Source organism: Centroberyx affinis, unplaced genomic scaffold (assembly GCF_046629955.1).
Source record: "Centroberyx affinis isolate AG114_WGS23_722 - 3 ecotype Tasmania unplaced genomic scaffold, CSIRO-AGI_Caff_v1 ptg004118l_1, whole genome shotgun sequence".
Lineage (NCBI taxonomy): Eukaryota > Metazoa > Chordata > Actinopteri > Beryciformes > Berycidae > Centroberyx > Centroberyx affinis.
In genome coordinates, this window is record NW_027281893.1 from 52,501 (window position 1) to 62,855 (window position 10,355).

Below are 10,355 nucleotides of genomic sequence, written 5' to 3' on the forward strand. Positions count from 1 at the left end.
ACTAGAGTCAGAGTCAGACTTGAGTCAGACTAGAGTCAGAGTCAGACTAGAGTCAGAGTCAGACTGGAGTCAGAGTCAGACGAGTCAGAGTCAGACTAGAGTCAGACTCGGAGTCAGACTTGAGTCAGAGTCAGACTTGAGTCAGAGTCAGACTAGAGTCAGAGTCAGACTAGAGTCAGAGTCAGACTTGAGTCAGAGTCAGACTAGAGTCAGAGTCAGATGAGTCAGAGTCAGACTAGAGTCAGACTCGGAGTCAGACTTGAGTCAGAGTCAGACTTGAGTCAGAGTCAGACTTGAGTCAGAGTCAGACTAGAGTCAGAGTCAGACTAGAGTCAGAGTCAGACTTGAGTCAGAGTCAGACTAGAGTCAGACTAGAGTCAGAGTCAGACTAGAGTCAGACTAGAGTCAGAGTCAGACTAGAGTCAGAGTCAGACTGGAGTCAGAGTCAGACGAGTCAGAGTCAGACTAGAGTCAGACTCGGAGTCAGACTTGAGTCAGAGTCAGACTTGAGTCAGAGTCAGACTAGAGTCAGAGTCAGACTAGAGTCAGAGTCAGACTTGAGTCAGAGTCAGACTAGAGTCAGAGTCAGACGAGTCAGAGTCAGACTAGAGTCAGACTCGGAGTCAGACTTGAGTCAGAGTCAGACTTGAGTCAGAGTCAGACTAGAGTCAGAGTCAGACTAGAGTCAGAGTCAGACTTGAGTCAGAGTCAGACTAGAGTCAGAGTCAGACTTGAGTCAGGGTCAGAGGTTTAAGGTTAAAGGGTTGAGGCATATTGAGGTTTGGGTTGAGGTTTGGTCTCTCTTCAGATCACTTCAGATTCTAACTGAGAAAACAAAATGCTATTTTGTGGCAAAAGAAAAAAATACTGCTCCTCCTGTCTAAAATACAGAAAGAAAAGTAAAAATAATAACAAAGGGGGAAATGTTCAAGATGGCAACTTGATTGATTCATAATTTTTATGATTATTATTATGATCATTGTCATCATTATTATTGTTATTGCTATCATTATTATTGTTATTATTATCACTGAACCTTTTCCCCATTGTTCCCTGGACTGAGCTGTCAGTCTGGTTGAAGCACCGTCTCACTACATGAAGTCAAAGATTTATCATTTACAAAGTTTTATCAACTATCCTTTAAAACAGGCTTCCTGTTTCATAAATCATTTTTAAAGAGACGGTGTCACTCTTTTCAAACGCTGGACTTCTCATTTTGGAACAAACAGTCCCTCAGCAGATTCTGGGTCAGATGTGTTTTGCTCTGTTATTGACCTTATTCACACGGCGGCCATTTTGAACACAGGGTGGGAAACTCTATCCAGAAGATTGGGATCTATATAAACTAGTGCTACTTCAACACATAAATCAGGACTTCAGATTGACTGAACAGTCTTCAGATCAGCAGCAATCACAGGAACAGCAACCACAACAACTGCCTGGACTTAGCAGGAAGTTATTTAGCTAGCTTGCTAGTTAGTTAGCTACTAGCTGCCTAGACTCTGTTAGCTAGAGATAATATATTAAATATCTATTACAATGTGAACAGATATCCTCTGGATTCTTCAGATCCATTTGTTTCTATGTGTTTTCCAGTGTGAATCTGAAATGCTAAATAAGAGGGTGCTAATAAACAGGTGTTGATTTAACTGCTAGAGTCAGCTGTCAATCACTGAGAAATCAACAGATCCATCTTTTAACCTTTTTTCATATTAGCTGTTATTTTGATTTTAATCTTTGATTTTTCCTTCTGATTCTATTAATTCCCTTTTTGTTTTTATTATTAATTTAATATTTTTACTGTCTCTTTTTATTGTTAGTTTCAATTTTATCTATTTTAATGCATTTCATTATTGCTTTTTATTTTATTTTCTATTTATTATTTTATTCATTTTTGCAATGCAATTGCATTTGATTGTACAAAATGGCAGTATAAATAAACATGTTGCTGTGTTTCACAGAGCCAAACATCTGACCCAGAGTCTGCTGTGGAACTGAAGGTTTGTTCCACAATGACAAATCCACCATTTTAAAAAAGTGACAAAAACTGAGTATCTTTTTTTTTTAAATTTCTTACAGTTTTAATTTTCATTCATGTCATCTCCATTCTCCTGAGTCTTGGCCACGTGGGGGCGCTGCTGGAGGAGAGGAGGTTTGTTCTGTCAGATCTGTTCATTAGAAATGATATGAATGATAATTTATCAGCAGACTGACTCAGTGTTAAACCTGTCAGGAGTTTATTTTACAGTTTATTGAAGTTTTGTAAGTTTGCTTCTTTTCAAACTGATCAGCAAACAGAAACAGCGGCCTGACCTGGATCTGCTGTTTATTGATATTTATTTGATTTTTATTAGGTATTTATTTGTGGGATCTATTTGAGGAACTGACAGGCAACAGAAAATAATAGGTAACCTGTCAGATTATTGTTGCATTTTAACCAGAGGCAGTGTTAAATAGAGGAGGTTAAAATCTGACCTCCAGTCAGTGACCATCATAAGGCAAAAAACAAACAAAAAAACACCAATATGAACAAAAAGTCAAGTTTGTTTATATTTTACTTACTTACTTACTTATATTGAACTTTTAAAAGACTGTATAACTCATATAACATACTTAATGTTATGTATGCTATGAATTTATGTCTATATACAGATTCTGTCAGATTTTTAAACATGCTGCACTGCAGAGCTGCAGGCAGCAATAACAACCTGTAAACTACACTAATATACAGTATAATATAATAACACAGCAACATGATGAGCCCCTATAGGGATATCATGGGAATATACTAGTAAAGTCATAGGAGATAAATATATATATATATACATATATATATATATATATATACATATATATATATATAGGCTTATACCAGAAGTCACTATGAAGTCACTGCTGACACACAGCAAGTCCCTGTAGGAATATCATAAGAATATCATAAGAATATCATAGGAACCCGTCTACACGTAGTTCACCTTTGAAGGCTCACATAAATGTTTTGGTCATAAACTGCTGCATCATGTAACAAGGAAACTGAATTATTCACGAAAATGTGATTGATTTGAGTTTCTGCTGTTGTTTCCGATCACTGACTGCAGGTCAGTTGATCTACAGACCGCAGCTCGCGGTAAACTCTAAAGTCTCTATAGGACCAGATTAGAGGAACATTAGAGTGATTTTCCTCTGCCACGTCATGTCTGCCCCGCCTACATGCGCGCCCACCTGTGCATATTTTATGCTAATGAGCAGGTGCGCCGGGTTCTTGTAGCGGTGTCGGGCCGGTCCTGGATCAGCCGGATGGAGAGGCGCAGGGAGCCGCAGAGAGAGTCCAGGCGGTCCGGGACGATGCGCGGATGGTCCAGATAAACCAGTTCAGCCCGGAACCACGAATGGATCCCTATTCCAGTCTGAGCTGGAAAAGGCTTCTGCACCTCTTCTCTATTTATTTGATGCTAATTTATCAAGGTAAGACCTGCGGGAGTCTGACTGCTTTCAGCTTTGGTTACAGCAGAGATGAAAAGTCGTTTCTGTGTGAAAGATTAGGAGAAATCCAGAAGGAAAACCGGCAGAATTAATTTTCTATCTGCAGTAGAATGTATAAAACGCAAAATGTTTAATAGCCTGGTTCGGCTCGGCTCGGGTTCACCTGAGTTACCTGACATGTGCTTTATGTTCGGCAGCTCTTCTTATTCTTCCTGCAGTTTATTCAAATCTATTTTCACAAATCTGTTTCTACTGTGTTCCGGTTTTATTGGTTTTGTTCACTTTCAGAAAATCAGACTGATTTCTCAGTCAGATTCATTAATGAACTTCTCAGAATGTTCACATTTCAGAAAATCAGAGTGATTTTCTGTACTTTTCGTTGTTTTTTATTTATGTATTTATTTATTTTTTTAATTCCAGTGCAAATTTCCTGCGGTGTTGACAGAGTGAACATTTCTAACTGGAATGACTTTGATAAGTGAGTTCATTTTTAATATTCATAACAATCATTTATTTTATTTTCTATTATTGTTAATATTCATATAAGAATAATAATAATAATTATTATTATTATTATAATTGTTATTATCATCATCATCATCATCATCATCATCATCATTACCACCTGTGGTCAGCTCAGTGTGTCTCAGCTCAGTGTTTAGCAGCAGAACAAACCGGGCCTTGTTCTCCCTCTGTCTCTCTCTCTGTCTCTCTGTCTGTCTGTCTCTCTCTCTCTCTCTCTCTCTCTCTCTCTCTCTCTCTCTCTCTCTCTCTCTCCCTCTCTCTCTCCCTCTCTGTCTCTCTCTCTCTGTCCAGCGGCAGCAGCAGGATAATGCTGCAGAAATGGGACACCTCTTCCCAGGGAGGCCAGGTAGGTTTCACACACTGCAGATACAGACAGACAGACACACAGACAGACAGACAGGCAGACAGACAGGCAGACAGACAGACAGACAGACTGCTCCTGAAACACCCTGCACCCTGTCTGTCCTGTCTGTCCCGTCCTGTCTGTCCCGTCCTGTCTGTCCCATCCTGTCTGTCCCGGGACAGGACGGGACTCCCAGTGTTCCCAGTGTTTCCAAACCGCACAGATGGTTCATCCTCTAAAGCAGCAGGTCAGCCACCCAGAACATAGACGGATATAGATATAAATATAGATATAGATGTATATATAAATATAGATATAAATCTAAATATAGATATAGATGTAGATGTATTTATAAATATAGATATAAATATAAATATAGATGTAGATGCAGGTATAAATATAGAAATATAGCCTAGATGTACATGTAGATACAGATATAGATGTTTGTATATGTATAGCTAGATATATAGATATAAATATGAAGATATAAATGTATGCGTATGTATATAAATGTATATATAGATGCAGATATAAATATATATATATATATATATTGATGTATATACATACAGACTGGTTTGAGATCGATCGATCAGCAGAATGAAACAACTGGAAATATGAAACTGTTCCTCGTTCTGCTGCTTCACTTCACTGCTGAACTTTTATATAAAACTATCATATAAAAAGTTATTTTTACTTTTTTACCTGCCTTTTGGTTTGTTTTGTTTTGTCAGAATAGATTATATTTCATTTTGCAAGGAAACTCTTCAAATTGTGAAATGATCCAAACTGATTTCATATCAGAAAATATTTAAAGACTTGGAAACAGAAAGTATTAAAAGACTTTGCTGCAGATAAAGAGTAAAGCTGCAGCAGATTAGTGTCCCAGCAGGAATATAGAGTGGCTGAACTGTTGTGTCCCGGCTGCTATCGGCTCCATCTGCCGCTGCTTTTGTCCCGTTTCCCTCCGGCACAGAGAGGCGTGAGAATCCACAACACTAAACTGTAGGACCAACAAAGCAATTAGCACCCCCCCCCCCCCCCCCCCCACACACACACACACACACACAGGCAGCAACTCGTTCCACTTGCTGTTCCCACACACAGTCACACTGTCTCTGATACTGATCAATAACTAATATCTCATAGTAACCCCCCCCCCCTCCCCCCCGCTGTGTCCCTGCCCTTTCAGGTGAAAGCCGTGGTTTGGGGCTCAGGTGTCTGTCCGCAGCTCGCTGGTTTGGAACAGCGATCGACCGATACTGATGATTTTTAGATTCAAGTTGCAAACAGCTGATAAAATCTTTAAATCTGACATTTTCATGCAAAAAAATCAAAAAAAGTATTCAGTGTGTGAAAAGCCTCTGAAACATCACGGGACAAAACTCTTCAGAGCCGTGACTCCGTCTGAACAGAATTGGTTTTTGAAGGCCGATACTGATACCGATATTTTTGTATTGAAACTGTCCATAGCTGATATTTTGTGCTGATATTCAGTATCTTCAAATTTGACTATTTTTATGCACAAAGATTCCCAGTATTCAGCACACACACACACACACACACACACACACACACACACACACACACACACACACACACACACATCTATTCAATAGTAGGGAAACTCTGGGATACGTTACTGCCTTTAAATGAAGAATTAATTAATTACTTAATTCAAAAATCATTATTGACCAATTAAATTAAAAAAATAACGTGTAAAGGAAATCAAACGTCCTGTCGGGTTCCAGCCTGTTTTTCTGTATCTGGTCAGGAGGAACCAGGATCATATCAGAGGAGATGATATCTGATGCTTAATAAAAGCTGATAAATCTGATCTATCAGTCTGGACCTGGTTTGGTTCGGAGAAACGGGAAATCTGTAATCCTGCAGTCGACGCTCCGTCCAGTTCAGTCTGGAGGAGGACAGACTGTTCCTCCTGCTGCGTATCCAACTAACAAATCTAACAAAGCAAACAGAACGGTGTGTGTGTGTGTGTGTGTGTGTGTGTGTGTGTGTGTGTGTGTGTGTCACCTGGATGGGAACCTGTGCTGCAGTCACACAGCAGTTATTAATGAAGGCCGGATGACAGTTCTTTTCTCCCAGCCTCTCTGTTTCCAGCGCTGCTCTCTTCCTCCTCGGCACTTCGGACCGTTTGGCTCCAGCTGCTGTAATTCTGGGAGGAATTTCACCAAAACAAAACACAGAATTGTAAAACGTTTGGATGTCTGACATTTTAATCAAATCTTTATTAATCTGTCACCCGAGAGCTGAGCTTGTTTCTCGGCTTTGCTTAATTTAATATTAAAGTCGGGGAACTTTAGCGCGATTAATTAAGAGAATGGGCTTGCGTTACAAGGACTTAGTTTTGGTTTGCAGAAAACCAAATGGTTCTCAGCGGCTCGCTCGCTTTGCCAAACGCCGCCGAGGCTCCGATGTGTAAATGATCGGATTTAATATGTTCGGTCAGTCCAGGATCAAATTGTGGCTGAATAGTTTCTTGTTGGTTTGTTTGTTTCTCTTCAGGAGCTTCAGACAGCAGCTGCTGTGTTACAAACCAACATCACTTCCTCCGGTCCGGCAGGAAGCCGGGCGCCCGACCTGACCGCCGTCAGCTCAGAGCGGACGCCAGCCGCCACGCCGGGCGACTCCTTACCTGACCAATCACATGCCAGCTCAGCACCATCTAACCTATCACTGAGCAGCACAACGCCATCCAACCAATCACCGACAAGCTCAGCACCGGGCAAGATCTTAAATGACCAATCAACAGCCAGCTCAACAGTATCCAGCCAATTATCAACCAGTTCAGCACCAGCCAGCCAATCACCAACTAGCTCAACAGCAGGCAAGGTCTTACCTGACCAATCACATGCCAGCTCAACTACATCTAACCTATCACTGACCAGCACAACACCTTCCAACCAATCACCAACAGGCTCAACAACATCCAGCCAATCAACAGCCAGCTCAACAACATCCAACCAATCAAGAGTCAGTTCAACAACATCAAAGCAATCAACGATCAGCTCAACATCAGGAAACCAATTATCATCCACCTCAACATCCTCAGATCAATCACCAACCAGTTCAGCACCATCCAACCAATCACCAACCAGTTCAGCACCATCCAACCAATCACCAACCAGTTCAGCACCATCCAGCCAATCTCCAACCAGTTCAGCACCATCCAGCCAATCAGCATCCAGCTCAGTCACCACAGCAACCAGTTCCTTGTCAGCTGACCAATCTGCAGTCAACGCTTCATTTCTGTCCAGACAGTCAAAGGAAGCTGTGAGAGCATCGCTGCGCCGAGTCCCAGGTACTGCTGGGTAAAAAACAGGATGAGTCCCAGGTACTGCTGGGAAAAAAACATGCCGAGTCCCAGGTACTGCTGGGTAAAAAACATGCCGAGTCCCAGGTACTGCTGGGTAAAAAACATGCCGAGTCCCAGGTACTGCTGGGTAAAAAACATGCCGAGTCCTAGGTAATGCTGGGTAAAAAACAGGATGAGTCCCAGGTACTGCTGGGTAAAAAACAGGCCGAGTCCCAGGTACTGCTGGGTAAAAAACAGGCCGAGTCCCAGGTACTGCTGGGGAAAAAACAGGCCGAGTCCCAGGTACTGCTGGGTAAAAACAGGATGAGTCCCAGGTACTGCTGGGTAAAAAACATGCCGAGTCCCAGGTACTGCTGGGTAAAAAACAGGCCGAGTCCCAGGTACTGCTGGGAAAAAAAAACGCCGAGTCCCAGGTACTGCTGGGTAAAAACAGGATGAGTCCCAGGTACTGCTGGGTAAAAACAGGATGAGTCCCAGGTACTAGAGCCCTGCATTGGGATTGGGATCCCGCGGGACCCAACGCAAATCTCGCGGGAGCGGGCGGTTTTAACGTTGCTGCGGGCGGGAGCGGGCGGTCAAAAAATAAACTGCGGGTCCCGCGATTTAACCAGAAGGATGGAGACGGAGTCAACAAATGCAGTTGGCGGTTTTAACTTTTCTGCGGGCGGGAGCAGGATTAAAAAAAACAGGGCTGTACCAGGTACTGCTGGGTAAAAAACAGGCCGAGTCCCAGGTACTGCTGGGTAAAAAACAGGCCGAGTCCCAGGTACTGCTGGGTAAAAAACAGGCCGAGTCCCAGGTACTGCTGGGTAAAAACAGGATGAGTCCCAGGTACTGCGCACTTGTGTAAAACTGTCCGTCAGACAGAGGGGCGGGGCCATGTCTCACCAAGCTCCTCCCCTATCACTCCTCCAATCAGAGCGTCTTCCAGACAAATCTATATGTCTAACGTCTTGTTCAGTGAGTTCAGACATTTTGACCCAGCAGCTCCTGGAGAAACTCCATGAGCAACAGCTGAGAGCTGCTGGAGCTTCACTGTCTGACAGACTGCAACTAAACAACTCTTAGCTGTTGCTTATGGAGTTTCTTCAGAGCAGTCTGTTAGCAAATACTAACAGACTGCCATGCTGCATTTTTTTTCCCTTTGTTGATTCATTTTTCTGTAACAAAACAAAGCTCCAGGCACAGAGACAGAGACAGCAACTGACTTATTGATGCAAAGCAGAATACTACAGAGCCTGGGAGTGGCCATCGGGAGAAAAATAATTTTTTGTTGTGGCCACGATTTACTGTAATGTGCGCACGATATGCAGTTTGAGCTCTCGTTTTCTTTTTTCGTGTGCACGAGATACAATTTGTTCCCTCGATTTCTCCTTTATGTGCGTTTACACAAATTGCCAAATCGTGTCCTAGAAATAGTGACATGGTGCTCTGGATATATAATCCATGTGCTCTTCACAAGCTTATAAAGAGTCAGTCACATATTGGTGATCATGTTTAAATGTGGCCTGTCCTGGGTGTGTTGCAGCACCTGATTGTGTTTACATGGCCTGAAGGTTAAGTGGCTAAATATGTAAGAGATAATGCCCGACGAGGTGCCTATTATCAGGAATTACTGGACGACAGGGAGGCCAGAACCAGTTGCTTCCGTGGACCGTGGTATACCATGGTCACTCTTGCCAAAGAAAATGAAATTAAGACCATTAATTTATATTTTCATGCGTTTTGTAATCAAAATCTAAAGTTTTTCACAAGCCATAACTCAGTTTCCCTGGTAACACCTGAGGGTTTGACTAATACCTGGAACAATCATTACCGTCCCATAAGGTTCTTATGCAACGGAAACGTTCACTGCTCCAGTAAATAGGACGAACCTTAGATAGGACTTGGCAGCAGGAGATATTTCTAGTCCGCTCAGCTCATAGAAGCCTTTGGCTCAGCTAGGAGCCAGAAAGCTAACGTTATGCTGCAACATTCAGAGTCAATAACAAACAGTAAATATAATTTGACAGTATGTTTAACAACAAGACTAGCTAGCTATCAGCCATGTCATTGTCCCCAAATCGATATCAAGATTTTCACGAACAAATGAACGGAGGCTTTGACTGCGTCCCTGTTGCTATGGTTACTCATTTTAGATACAGGCTGATGCTACGTAGCCAGCGCATTAATTTAGAACGGTGAACAGACAGTTTCACTGGAACTACTTAGTAGGTGTCCATTATCAGGAATTAATGGACACCCTGCAGCCAATCAGAATCCAGTATTCACCCAGACCATGGTATAAGTTGCAATATTTGGGGGATTTGCCTATTCAGTGTAAACAGACAATGGATATTAACATACCAAATCCTTACTAGGCCTATCTGCAATACCTAAAAGGTTCCTTTTAAGTTGCATTTTTTCCTAAACTGCACAGTTTAACAAAATCGAGGGAGCGAGTTGTATCTCATGCGCACGAATGAACTAAAACATGACGCACGTTACAGTAAATCGTGGAATCAATATAACTTTTTTTCTCTCCCAATGGCCGCTCCCGGGCTCCGTAGAAAAAACATGACTCCCTCGTCTGCAGGCGACTTATTTACATTATAATTCACCCCTTAATTGATGCAAAATCCCCATAAAATCATTTAAGGGAGTTATTAAGGAGAAGATCCCATCGAG